Source organism: Camellia sinensis, chromosome 2 (genome assembly GCF_055761805.1).
Source record: "Camellia sinensis isolate YWXY chromosome 2, ASM5576180v1, whole genome shotgun sequence".
Lineage (NCBI taxonomy): Eukaryota > Viridiplantae > Streptophyta > Magnoliopsida > Ericales > Theaceae > Camellia > Camellia sinensis.
The window spans coordinates 22,519,449-22,534,323 of record NC_138962.1 but is presented as its reverse complement, the minus strand read 5'-3'; the positions used below and the strand labels follow the sequence as shown (position 1 = coordinate 22,534,323).

Sequence of the window (14,875 nt, the reverse complement as noted above, 5' to 3'; positions counted from 1 at the left end):
ACTGTGATGTAAAAAAAATTAGTAAGTTTGGGATGAATTTTTAACTTTTTACAAAAAGATATGCAAAAAATAGAGAGAAAATAGAATCTTTAACTTTTTGATATGGGTTGTCGGCTTTTTTATTTTTTTAGTAACTTTTTGGCTAAAAAAACTACTTGCCAAACGAGGCCTCCGAGTATAAATTTAAACTTAGCTCATGAAGCTCATCTGGTATTTTACTTAGGGATGAGCAGCGGATATTTCGATATGTCCAAACCAATCGAATCAATCCAATCTGTCACATTTTGGACGGATACGTGATGATGAGCAGATGGTTATGGATTGATTTTTTTCAATCTGCTTAATTTTGAACATATAACGGATTTTTTTCAATTTGTTTAGATATTCTGTTTGTGTTTTCAATTGAAAAAGAGTTTAGATATTTTGTTGTGTATTCAATTTGAAAATCCTTTTATCAAATGACAAGGGTTAATATTTGGTATTTTTGTCTGAAAAATATAAAGTTTAATTTTTTTTCATTTTTAAAAAAATCAAATTAAATAATTTTTGAATTAAAAAAAAATAATGAAATAGTTTTTATAATACATAATTTTCTTATATGTATTTATTATTTATATTTGACAATTTACTCGATAATCTTTTGATTATGTTAAGTTGGATTATTATCCAAAAAAAAATATTGACAAATTATTATATTTTGTTCAAAATTTGTAAAAGTTTAAACCGCCAAATCAATTCGCATCCATCCGCCAATCCGCTCAATTTGCATCCATCAATTCGACGAACGGATGTAAATTGATTTTTCCAATCCAGCCATCTGGCGGATTAGAAATTTCCTAACCACAACCGAACCACGAATATATTAAATAATAAAAAATGTGTATAAAAAATAGGATAATGTTTAATGATAAAAAATATCTATATAATAAGACAGCTCAATTTTTTTTCCTTGATGGGACTTCTGTCCCTTTGTCAAATTATAAACCATTGGATTGAACTTAATCCAAAGGTTCACAGTCTTACACCCTCCAGACCCTCCAAACCATTGGATTAAACCATTGGACTTCTCTCTCTCACACTCTCATCTCTTTTTCTTTGATTTCAAATTTTGAAATTAGACCCCCATTCTCTCTCTCCCTCTCCATTAGTCTCTTCCCTCTCTCCGCTATCCTAATCGTCATCTTCTCTCTTCCGGAGATGGGAGATTCACAGATTCAGAGATGAGAGCCACTGTATGTATAGATATGCATTTGTGTCTATTATATACATAATTTTATTCACAGATTCGGAGGAAGATGAGAGCCCTAGCCTCCAAGATATACTCTGGATTGAGAGCTCAGGGCAATTACAACCTACCCAAGCAGTGTGACAACAACGAGGTCTTGAAAGCTCTCTGCTCCGAAGCTGGTTGGACAGTCGAACCCGATGGCAATTACAACCTACCTGATGGCACTGTGACAACAACGAGGTCTCTCTCTCTCTCTCTCTACATGTCTTTCTTCAATTTTTTCTACTTGGTTATATAGATCTATAGTTCTTGACAGCGGGTTTTTCATATCTAGATCATAATTGTTGTTCTTTATCATCATCTATTGTTTGGAGGTTGTTAATTCTGGGAATTAATGAGTGCCATGCTGATATTCTTTTGGGGTTTTGTTGTTTTTTAGCTGGGTAGAAGAATGTTTAAATGCTCTGTCATCATCTTCTTCTCTCTTCGATTTTGTTTTTATTCTTCCAAAATTTTTGCCATCAATTGGAACTAGCTCAGCTTAATTAGCACTTTGTGATCTTTGGGTGTTTTTTTCAAACTTTTCATTGTGTTGTTTTCTAAAACATGAAAGATGAAAGCTGAAAGCAAAAACGGAACTAAACAGCTGAAGCTTGAAGCACCAATGTTTTTCATTTTACTTTGTGATTGCTTATCATCTTCATGTGTTTTGATCATACAAAAATAAAGTCACAAATTTTGAGGTCTGATTGATATAGGGTAGGAGGGATGATCATATCTTATTATGATCAACTTGTGCAGCTCAATCAATTGCATTTTCAGCTTAATAAGGAAGCTCAGTTTTTTTTCCTTGATGGGACTTCTGTCCATTTGTCAAATTATAAACCATTGGATTGAACTTAATCAAATTATGAAAAAGGCTCACGTCCGTCCTCTGTTAAATTGTTAATGCGTGCATCCTTTTAAGATGTGCATCCTATATCATAGTGTAAAATTATTTTTCTCTTTTCCTTGCTAAAAGACACAACTAGACAGTGCTTCATCATCACTACCCTACAATAAAAGATAAAATCATGGCTTTGCATCATCATTACTACCCATCATAGATTAAAGACAAGATTTCAGAAGAGTGGAAGTAAGGGGGGAAGGGTGAGTCACAAAATGCCAAGTTCAGATTCATTTTTGAGGTAGTTAAGTGGAAGAGAGGGTTGGAAATCAACATCCAAGAGGTGGGGTACTGGTGGTGGTTTGAAGCAAATGGAAGGGCTGAACATGTATTATGGGAATGGTGGTGGAGGTGATCAAAATGGTGGTGGTGGTGGTATGATGATGAGGAAGAGAGTGATGGTGGTGGTGGATCAGAGCTCACATTCAAAGCATGCAATGATGTGGGCACTCACACATGTCACCAACAAGGGTGATCTCCTCACCAATGCTTCTACTTCCACCTATATAAAAATAAAAATAAAAATAAAAATAAAAAAATCATACCACCAGTGGTATGTATATACATACATACATATATACATATATTTGTATATACATACATACATATATTTGTTCACTTTCAAGCTTATAATCTTCAACTAGATATATTCATGTTTGTTCACTTTCAAGCTCATAATCAAATGGATCTATCTATACATGCTTTTATATACATATGCATATATTGGTGGTTATTGGGATCAACATAAACCACACTTAGAGAAATGGCTCAAATGGGTCTTTTCTTTTCTTTTGATTTGATAGATCTAAATCTAATTTGCTTACAGGGAGACAAAGAAGGGAAGGTTTTCTCATATTTTTTATTTTTTTGATTCCTAGATCCTATTCTTTCTACTTTTGTTTAAACTTTTTCAATGCTCTGTGAAGGAGTGAAATCAAAAAATTTTCTTTATTTATTTGAGTCTTGCTTTTTTGCCGCTCTTTTTTTTTTCACTGGTAAAAGAGAGAAACATGTACCCTCTGTTTTCATTGTCATCTTTTTCAGTATTTTCTTTTCCAGAGGACGGACGTGAGCCTTTTCATTGTCATCTTTTTCAGTATTGTCTCCATAGATATCATTTTCATTTGATTTTTTGTATGTTGAATTTGATTTTATTTTATGGGGGTGTTTAATTTGATTGATAGCAACAAAAAAGATTTAATTTTATTTTTTTATTTTTATTTTTATATAGGTGGAAGTAGAAGCATTGGTGATACGAAGTCCAAACTTGAACTTGGGCTTTTTGTACAAGAAAAGCAATTGTCAAAATTGACCTGACCAACTTTGGTCAATTTGATAGAGATAAAGTCATTTTCATTCATTTTTTATTTTTGCAATCTCATTGATTAGAAGTACCATATGTATATACTTTTATGGCATTCGAAAAATATTCAATAATTTTTCAAGTATGATTTAATTATTATTTAATGTTACAAGTCTATTGGACGAATTAATTTTTTTGTACAAATTTCTTTTCCTTTTCCTTATTGTGATTTAAAATTTCTTTTTCAATTGTCAGTGCTGAATTTATCTGTGAATAGAATTAGTAATAAACTTATTTTTTCCCTACAAATTTGGATACTTTGTTTTTTGTCATCCCACCATCCCCACCATCACTCTCTGTCAAATCAAATGGGGGTTAAAGGAAGAAATTGGTTTCATGTTAACACCCATTTTTATTTCATATTAGTTAAATGGGTTGAGGATTGTTAACATTAAATGGGTTAATGTGAACATTAAGGTTAACCTGACTGTTAACATTAAACTGAAAATATTTTTGTTAGCATTAAATTGGTTTCATGGTCATATTTTTTATTCATAGTTTCTAATTAATGTTAATTAGAACATTATTTTTGGTATTTATTGAATACTTTTGTATTTACTTATGTAGGACAATCTTCACTGTATTTAAATAGATTAAATTCTGTTGTGTACAAAACAATAACAAGAATATAAAGAAATAAAGAAAAGGAGAGAATTTGTTTGATTACAAAAATCAAACTCGAAATAATAAATAAATAAATAAATAACAGATTTTATTTTATTACAAAAACAAAATTTAAATCTGATTTTAATAAATAAAAAACAACACTGAAAATAAATTAAATAACTTACTTGATTTAATTTGTTCGAATTATTTTCTGATCAAGTCCAGTGTTTGACACTGTGTCCTTAAGACAGATTCGTCCTCTCCACGGTGCTTTCAGAATTTGGACGTCTATCTCCCAGGATGAAATGATCTTACCACAAACAATAGCAGCACTACAAATTGTTTGCCTTACGAACACACTAAGTGTTTACACTATTTCTTTCAGAAATAAAATGCAGCAAGATAAAGAATATAATTAGCAGAGGTGAAATACAAAATTTCTGAATATCATAACATCAAATGAGGGTGGTCCTATTTATAGATGTAAAGGTGGCTCTAGGTTTTAAATTGAACAGGTATGATACCTGTTGGTTTTGAATTCAAACAGATTTGAATCTGTTAACAATTCAAACAGATAGCAAAAAGGGGAAGAGCCCTGTCATTAATTCCAAACTAGTTTATTTCTGTTTGAAAATGGGAAGGGCTCTGTTTGGATGTACAGAAAATCCAAATCAGTTTAATTTGAATTCTGGATTTTATTTTACCAAAAATTAAATTAAATTCAAATGTTTTGGGTGATTTTTGGGTCCAATAGGTCTAGCCCATTTTGCTCATAACCTCTCCCTCTAAAACACTTAGGTACCCCTTGGGGCACACCCCAAGCATCTAACCCAAGCCTTATAAACCCTTTCAAAACTTTCCACCAAATCAATGTGGGACAAGCCAATTTACAACCTTAAGGAATTTCCACCAAAACTCCATTTCCATGAAACACACTTTGGCTTCAATTTCCCATTCACTCGGTAATGGTTTTGAGCAACCAAATATACCACGTGAATCACAACGCGGCATAGATCGCGTTACCACTTTGACCCGAGTAAATCGACACTCAGGGCCCACCTAAAAAATAGACCGAACTTAGGAAAAAATTCTGGTTTTACCCAGAATTTATAACCATTTCCAACAATCCCCCACATGAATGGAATTTGATGACAACGGAAATGCAACAATATACAGATTTATCGAAAGAGTATAAGTCGAAAATATCTTGCATCAGGATAGGTAGTTTTCGGCCTTGAACCTTCTCTAGTGATAACCTATCGGACTTACTGACTAACCAATGGACGCGATGCCTTGAATTGTTCAGCCGTTTGTGTAAGCCAAGACAATAGATTTCACACAAAATATCTTCTAACACATCGTGGTTCTCACTGTTGTGTTCATTTTAGCCTTGAACGCACCTGGTTTTCATAAGTATTTCTAGAGAATTTAGCCTCTTTATTCTCATAGAACCGGCCCCAGTTCAACACTCATATAGGTGATTCTTATTGTGAGTATCTCCTTATACTCATCTTGATTTTATGCCTTAACCAAGATATAAGTAATCATTAAAAGCAAAGCTTATCCTTATACCCCTACAGACAACATATGTTGCAGATATCACTCTCACCATAGGAATGGGTAGGAATTTTAATCCCTTGGTGATTTCTGGCGAGCCATACATAACTTAGTTGTCCCTTTGAACTTAGTTCTTGGGATCTCCAGTCATATAAGTAGGGTTACCATTATGACGACTCTTATGTAATAGGCTTTAATCTCATCCCCTTTGATGAACTATATACTAGCTCTTTTGTCAAACCTTTTGTTAACGGATCCGCAATATTCTCTTTAGATTTTATATAATCTATAGAGATTATTCCGTTTGACAACAATTGCCTTACGGTATTATGTCGACGACGAATATGTCGTGATTTACCATTATACATATGATTCTGTGCCCTGCCTATTGCAGATTGACTATCACAATGAATGCAAATAGTTGGCACAGGTTTTGGCCACATTGGAATGTCTTCTACGAAGTGACGAAGCCATTCTGCTTCTTCTTCTGCTTTGTCCAAAGCAATGAACTCGGATTCCATTGTGGATCGTGCGATGCAAGTTTGTTTTGTGGATTTCCAAGAAACAGCAGCGCCTCCTAGAGTAAAGACATATCCACTTGTGGATTTTGAATCTTTAGTATTCGATATCCAATTTGCTTCACAATAACCTTCAAGTACTGCTGGATATCGAGTAAAGTTCAAACCATGATCACGGGTGAATCTTAGATATCTAAGAACCTGAATGATCGCTTTCCAATGGTCTTCTCCGGGGTTACTAGTGTACCTACTTAATTTACTGATAGCATAAGCTATATCAGAACGAGTAATATTCATTAGGTACATTAGGCTTCCAATGATTTGGGAGTATTTTAACTGAGACACTGCATCACCTTTATTTTTCAATAAATAAAGACTGATATCTACAGGTGTTCTAGCTAAATTCAAATTATCCTTGATAAATTTATCAAGAATTTTCTTAATATAATGAGATTGAGATAATGTATATCCGTCAGATGTTTTAGTAATTTTCATTCCTAATATAACATCTGCGACCCCCATATCTTTCATGTCAAATCTTTTGTTAAGCATTTGCTTAGTTGATTTGATCATGTTTTGACTGCTTTCAATGATAAGCATGTCATCCACATAAAGACAAACTATGACATATCCTTGGTCAGTGTTTTTAACATAGACGCATTTGTCACATTCGTTTATCGTAAACCCATTAGTAAGCATTGCATAATCAAATTTTTCATGCCATTGCTTAGGTGCTTGTTTTAATCCATAAAGGGATTTTACAAGTCGATAAACTTTCTTTTCTTGCCCTGATACTACAAACCCTTCGGGTTGTTCCATATAGATCTCTTCATTTAGATCACCGTTTAAGAAAGTTGTCTTAACATCCATTTGATGTATTTCTAAATTAAACAACGCTGCTATAGCAATAAGCATGCGGATGGATGTTATTCTTGTCACAGGGGAATATGTGTCAAAATAATCCAGACCTTCTTTTTGTCTGTAACCTTTAACTACAAGTCTTGCTTTATACTTGTCAATTGAACCATCTGCTTTCATTTTTCTCTTGAATATCCATTTATATCCAAGAGGTTTAGAACCTGGTGGAAGATCCACCAATTCCCAAGTATGATTTTGCATAATGGATTCAATTTCATTATTAACAGCCTCTTTCCACAAAGGTGCTTCAGGACCTGTCATTGCTGCCTTAAAGCTTTGAGGTTTATTTTCTAACAAGTATGTCAGAAAATCTGGACCAAAGGATTTTGATGTTCTCGCTCTCTTACTTCGTCTTGGTTCATCATCAGTTAAATCCTTTTGGTCGAGACCATTACTAGTCTCTTGTGTTTGATTGTCATTAGTCTCTTGACTTTGTGTACAATCATAAGTTCTTTTCCTTAAACTTAATTTCTGTCCTTTCTTGTAAGGAAAGACATGTTCAAAAAACACAACATTCCTTGACTTTATAATAATGTTCACATCTATATCAGGTATTTCTGATTTATAAGTCAGAAACCGATATGCACTACTATTCTGAGTATAACCAATAAACGCACAATCTACTGTTTTTTGTCCAATTTTAGTCTTTTTAGAAACAGGAACTTCAACTTTTGCCAAACACCCCCACACTTTTAAGTATTTGTAGGAAGGTAGTCGACCTTTCCATAATTCATAAGGAATGCTGTTGGGGTATTCTATTAAGAACATAATTAGCAGACAATATTGCTTCTCCCTACAAGTTCTGTGGTAAGCCTGAACTTAGTAACATAGGTGCTGTAGTTTGGTGAATAATGCCATGTTGTGCACAAAATACATTTAATGGTACATCATATTCACCACCCCTATCACTTCTAATATAAATTAATGAATTTTAAAACAAATTTAAGAAAAAACCAAAATAATTATGACTACTCAAGTCAGAATTAATGTTTTGACAAAATCATATCCTCATAAAAAATTTTGCTTAAGAATCAAACAATTCAAAAACCCATTTGATTGTATACATTCTTGCAACTCAATAACAAATAAATGTCACTGTCATAAGCATATTTGTGACAGAAGAAAATTAAATTATCTCAACTAATGCAAGATATACACCCCCATAAAAATGGTTTATGGTTTAACAAATTCTACTACGCAAGTAAAATAATTATTAATGACATCTCATGTCACATAATTCAATAATCAACATAAAAGATTTCTTAAATTACTTCCCAATTAAACGAACCGATATAATTACATACATCTTCATGTCTAAATTTCTCTGGTGTTTAAACACCCATTCAAAATTGATTAGAAATATTCAAATTAACCTGCTTATGTCCAAAGTCGACATAACAATTTATCATTCCAAATCACTTGAAATTATTGTTTAAGAAATAACTTGAGTTGATATCATACATGCATATCAAACACATCAACTAAAAATAATGAATTAACAAAATAAATTAATCATGCACGATCCCATCACTTGCATCATGAAATAAAAGGATTTTCAACTCATAAATAAAATCCAACGCATTTAAACTTTAAACTTCAAAATGACAAAACATACATTCATTTAATAAGTTTGATTTGTACATAAATAAACAAATTAAATATGCATTAAAAAGTTCTTGTGAATATATATATATATATATATTTTCCAACTCAAGTGCAGATATAATTCAAGACTATGAATCCACATTGTAATAAAAATAAAATTAGTTTGTAAAACTAATATTTTACTCTAGAAACAAATTCTTCCATGTATACTCACGATGAACTATGATAAAGTCAAAATAATTAACACCTTTTCACAAAGGGTTCAAAAATAAGTGGTCTACCAAACGAAACCATAAGTTACTTACAAAATTAACAGATTGTGACCGAGTCACAAAGTTACATGATTGATTAACAAAATTAATTTTCTAGTTACTAAAACCAGAAAATAAATTACAATACAAAATAATTTTATTTTCCTTGTTACTAAAACTAGTAAAATAAAATACCGAAATAATATCTGATTACAAAAATCAGAAAACCAAACCACAAATTAATTTTCTAGTTACTTAAACCAGAAAATAAATTATAACACAAAATCATTTTATTTTTCTTGTTACTAAAACTAAAAAATACTGTAATTTTATTTTCCTTGTTACTGAAACTAGAAAATAAAACACCACAAAACTATCTGATTACAAAAATCAGAATAAACACAAAATAATTTTCTAGTTACCAAAATCAGAAAATAAATTAAAACACAAAATAATTTTATTTTCTTTGTTACTAAAACTAGAAAATAATATAATTTTATTTTCCTTGTTACTAAAACTAGAAAAATAAAATACCAAAATAATTTTCTGTAAAACCAAATAATATTCTGCAATTGTTAATGACACCAGTATATTACTACTAGTTGTCAAAGAAAATAAACAGTATATTACTACTATCTGTCAAATAGCATAAATCACTATTTGTTTTTCCAACCAGAATATTAGTTTGAAAACACAGAAAATTAAATACAATAAAGATACCAAAAACGGATCTGTCTTAAGATTGTAGGACAATCTTCACTATATTTAAATAGATTAAATTCTGTTGTGTACAAAACAACAACAAGAATATAAAGAAATAAAGAAAATGAGAGAATTTGTTTGATTACAAAAATCAAACTCGAAATAATAAATAAATAAATAAATAACATATTTTATTTTGTTACAAAAACAAAATTTAAATATGATTTTAATAAATAAAAAACAACACTGAAAATAAATTAAATAACTTACTTGATTTAATTTGTTCGAATTATTTTCTGATCAAGTCCAGTGTTTGACACTGTGTCCTTAAGACAGATTCGTCCTCTCCACGGTGCTTTCAGAATTTGGACGTCTATCTCCTAGGATGAAATGATCTGACCACAAACAATAGCAGCACTACAAATTGTTTGCCTTACGAACACACTAAGTGTTTACACTCTTTCTTTCAGAAATAAAATGCAGCAAGATAAAGAATATAATTAGCAGAGGTGAAATACGAAATTTCTGAATATCATAACATCAAATGAGGGTGGTCCTATTTATAGATGTAAAGGTGGCTCTAGGTTTTAAATTGAACAGGTATGATACCTGTTGGTTTTGAATTCAAACAGATTTGAATCTGTTAACAATTCAAACAGATAGCAAAAAGGGGAAGGGCCCTGTTATTAATTCCAAACTAGTTTATTTCTGTTTGAAAACGGGAAGGGCTCTGTTTGGATGTACAGGAAATCCAAATCAGTTTAATTTGAATTCTGGATTTTATTTTACCAAAAATAAAATTAAATTCAAATGTTTTTGGTGATTTTTGGGTCCAATGGGTCTAGCCCATTTTGCCCATAACCTCTCCCTCTAAAGCACTTAGGTACCCCTTGGGGCACACCCCAAGTATCTAACCCAAGCCTTATAAACCCTTTCAAAACTTCTCACCAAATCAATGTGGGACAAGCCAATTTACAACCTTAAGGAATTTCCACCAAAACTCCATTTCCATGGAGCACACTTTGGCTTCAATTTCCCATTCACTTGGTAATGGTTTTGAGCAACCAAATATACCACGTGAATCACAACGCGGCATAGAACGCGCTACCACTTTGACCCGAGTAAATCGACACTCGGGGCCCACCTAAAAAATAGACTGAACTTAGGAAAAAATTCTGGTTTTACCCAGAATTTATAACCATTTCCAACAACTTAAGCTTTATCTAGAACATTATTTAGTGGTGATTTGCAGAATGATGATGAATTGTGGTACACAGCAGATGTGAGCAGTGGTTTTGTTTATTATTTTGAGAAGTGCTCTCCCAGATTTTGGATTTGGTGCTCCTTCATTTCTAAAAGATATATTTTGTTTATGGTGATTCTTTTGAATATATTTATATATTTTTTGTTATTTTTTGGTATATATCTAAGAATGTTTCAGTTGCAGTAACAGTGCTTCAAAGTTGAAAATCACTTCTAGATTAATTGCTTTATTTACATTTTATGGTAATTTGTATATAAAGCATTGTGTTTGTGGTCTTGTATATCTAAATCAATTCTTTAAATTTGCTTAATAGGTTCACATTAGAGAGCTTGAGGAAGAAGTGAAACTTCTTAACAACCTTTCGCATCTGAACATTGTGGTAAGTATCTGATTTGCATTCTTACTAAAGCATTTTAACGTTTCCTTTTGTTGGCCATCCCTTAGAAAACAATTCAAATATCTTTCTGTGCCTATCCATAAATTCTTCAAAAGGTAAGGTATAACTTCCAGTTTTTTGTTGTAATAATAACATTTTAATGATTGTTCAAATATAAGTGATGATCCTCGCCACCATACATAGAACTTTAAATCCAAATGAAATTCTAATTTTTCAAGGCAATTAAAATCCATTGGGGTTTCCGTTATATAATTTGTTGTGGTATTGCTTTGTTTTCACTTAAAATCCATTGGCTTTGGTCTGGTTTCCTTTTCTTATATAGAGTTCTGAGCCATTATATTGGTTTTCATTTTTTTGGATAATTAATTATTTTCTTTTATCCACCAATGTCGATAGCTATTGTGGGCAATTTAGAAGTTGATTTCAATAATTTTCCATGATTCTTTGATTTTGAAGCCCAACACATGCTCTACATAGTGGATTTGTGGTGATTCTCTCTCTCTCTCTCTCTCAAGATTTATATTTAATGGGTTCAATAACTTTTTCGTGGTGAGCACCAAACTTAGATTTGAGATATATTTTTCATGTGAATGGGTGGTTATTTCGTGCTTTTATTGGCATATTAGTACGAGATTTTGGGGTTTTTACTATTTTGTTATTGCATTATTGTACAAAGAGGTTTTCATTTGGACCTTTCTCACCTTTATTTCCCCCCCAATATTTAATGTACATTTGTAATCTCATCATATACCACCAGTTGAGTCCACGTGTGGAATGATTTATAATGGAATGATTTCCACTCACTTCCACCCCCTATCTTAGTTATATCTAAATACAATTTTGGTTTTTTTAATTGGTACAAATCTATTCAATTTTCATGGAATTCGAAACTTTACCAATGGAAGCAATTTCAAGTTGAGGCATGAGTTATAGATATAAAAGGTAAATTCATGACTTAATTCGTTTTATACTTACAGAAGTTGAGTTGGAATTTTTATTTACTAAGATTTCAAATTCATGATTAATGATTAATTTCAAGTTTTTATTCAAATTCAAATTCATGACTTAATTTCAAGTTTTTATTTACTTATAGAAGTTGTGTTAATGATTAATATTTGAATTTTTTTTCCAATTAATTGGTTTTGAATTTCATAACTTAATTATTTAGATTTGTAATATCATCCAGTTTAATTTTTGATTAATCTCATTAACAAAAGTATTCTTATTTACATAGAATCCTCTAATTGGTTGTTTAGAATTTCATCATTATTAGTTGGTTTAATAGAGAAGCCTTCTATTTGATTTCCAAATTCTGTTTTTTTCATAGTGGAATCTAATCTCTATTTGTTCTTGGTATTATTGATTGGTTGGCTATTGATATTGACATAAAACAGTGCATTTTTAGCTTAAATTTTATATTATTAGTTTGGCATCTGCATGTGTGTGGTTTTGATTGATTGCTTGAAATAGATGGTTTGATTCTTGATCAAAAGAAAACATCGTGCAATAGCTCATATCTTTGTCAGATTGATTCAATTTAGTTAAATTAATAGTATTGGGTAATAGTAAAATGAATATATACTGTCTTTTGGGTATAAATAGGACAGTTTCATGATTTCATTGTAAATTTTATCATTTTTACTTGAATAATCAAATGAAATTGGGAAGTTTAAAGGAAAAAGTTTTGTGGATGGGGCTGTTTTGTTGGGTATTGCTCATTTGGGACATTTAATTTTGTTTTTGCATGTAACCTTTGTTATTAAGTGATTTTGAATAGAGTTTCAATAGAGTTGTTAATAGTTGTTGATTCACTTCCTCCCTCTCTCAACTAAATCTCAATTTGCTTCTTAATTTTCAATTTTTATACTGGTTTGGTTTTGGATTCAATTTGTGTGGAATTCAAAATATAAAATTTTTATTTTTTTAAGTTGAATTGAAGGTGTGAGATGGTGTGGTCATGACTGAAATTTGGTTTTGGAGTACTTGCCACCATTGACTGAATTTCATCATAACTTTTCTAGCATTTTCTACTACTTAATTGGTTTCATTTGTGGGTTTTTGATTATACAAGCGTGATTATGTTAATTACATTTTTTTTTTTTTACTTAAACACAGAATCATATTTGAACTATTATTTTTTCCCAAGTGGATTTGGCATAACTGGTAGTTTTGCCCTCTTTCCTAAATTGTGGAGTTTAAGTTTTTATCATTAAGTTGATCGTTAAATTGTAATTTGTGAACTTTATCATTTCTTCTTCCAAAATTTTCTTTGTTAACATCTAGGCGATGACACTGGATGTTCAATTCAAATATCAGTTCAGTTTTTAATTTGTAGTTCCTAATGTGCCATTATGGAGTAACAAGAAGATTTCAGAAAAATTATGGAGTAACAATCATTTGGGTGCTTTTTGAATGGCTAAGTTCTCTCCCTCTCTCTCTCTCTCTCTCATGTACTCAGCCACCGAAATCAAAGTTGGGTTGATGTTTATCAGATTGATACAGAGGAATTAACGATGTTGACATGTCCAATAGCCACTGCACCCACTTCGTCTTTCCTCTTTGCCAGTATGTAAGCACTGCTTGCTCAAATGGCTCTTCTTAAAATACTACTCTCCACTCTTTAAAATTTTTTCTGATTTTTTTTTTCCCTTTCCCCCTTCTATTGTTCATTTTCATCACTTGAATTACAAGCTGTTAGGTGATGGAATATACAAGTGGGTGACATGGATTGCACAACTGGGAGACAACGCGTATCTAACTTAAAAAGCATTTTCTTTTTACTGTCATTCCTTCTTTAAATATTATAAATGCACACATATGTATGCGTATAATGTAATGGATAGAATGAATTTATTTAACGTGAATAGATCAAATGGTTCCATTTGATCAATTGGATTTTGCAAATGGATCTTTTGATCTTTTTCAAGCATCATGCATTTATGGTTATGTGCTATTGGCAATAAGAAATAATCAGATCTAAAATGCATATAGAGATGTTGAATCAAGTTTAAAGTGGGACTACACTTGAGGCTATACATATAGAATGCATGATTATTTATGTTTTGGTTTCAAATTAATTCATGAACTATATGTATTAAGTAAATCTCTCCTGATTTCATATTGTAATTACAAAGTAAAAGGATAAGGGAATTAAAATGATTGTAATTGTCTATATACACTGTGACACGGAGTTTAACCTTGAATATGAAGAATTATTAATGGATTGAATAGATTATAACTACAATGTGGTAAATTTTTACCAGTATGGAAGTACTATATTAGTTTGTCTTAATTTTTATTTTTCATGGGTCAAAATGTATTAACTTGAATGTGAAATTTTTTTTTTTTTTTTTAAACTTAAGAGAGTGCCGTAGGCACGGGTCATCTACTAGTATATATATATTACGGAACTTTGAGCCGGGCTCAATTAGAATAAGCAACATAGCTGAGCCAAGACCAAGCTAAATTAATTTTCCAAACAAGCTCAAGCTAAATTTTCCAGCTTGATACACAAACCAGC

The 14,875-nt window shown here is 31.3% G+C and overlaps 1 long non-coding RNA gene across 1 annotated transcript; it reads left to right on the top strand.

The window, feature by feature from the left end:
* The first annotated feature begins 1,091 nt into the window (after positions 1-1,091).
* On the top strand, positions 1,092-14,241 carry LOC114290655 (uncharacterized). The gene is made up of 3 exons (XR_014360682.1): positions 1,092-1,468; positions 11,272-11,337; positions 13,691-14,241. It is a non-coding gene; the product is annotated as an uncharacterized LOC114290655 (long non-coding RNA).
* The last annotated feature ends 634 nt before the right edge of the window (positions 14,242-14,875 follow it).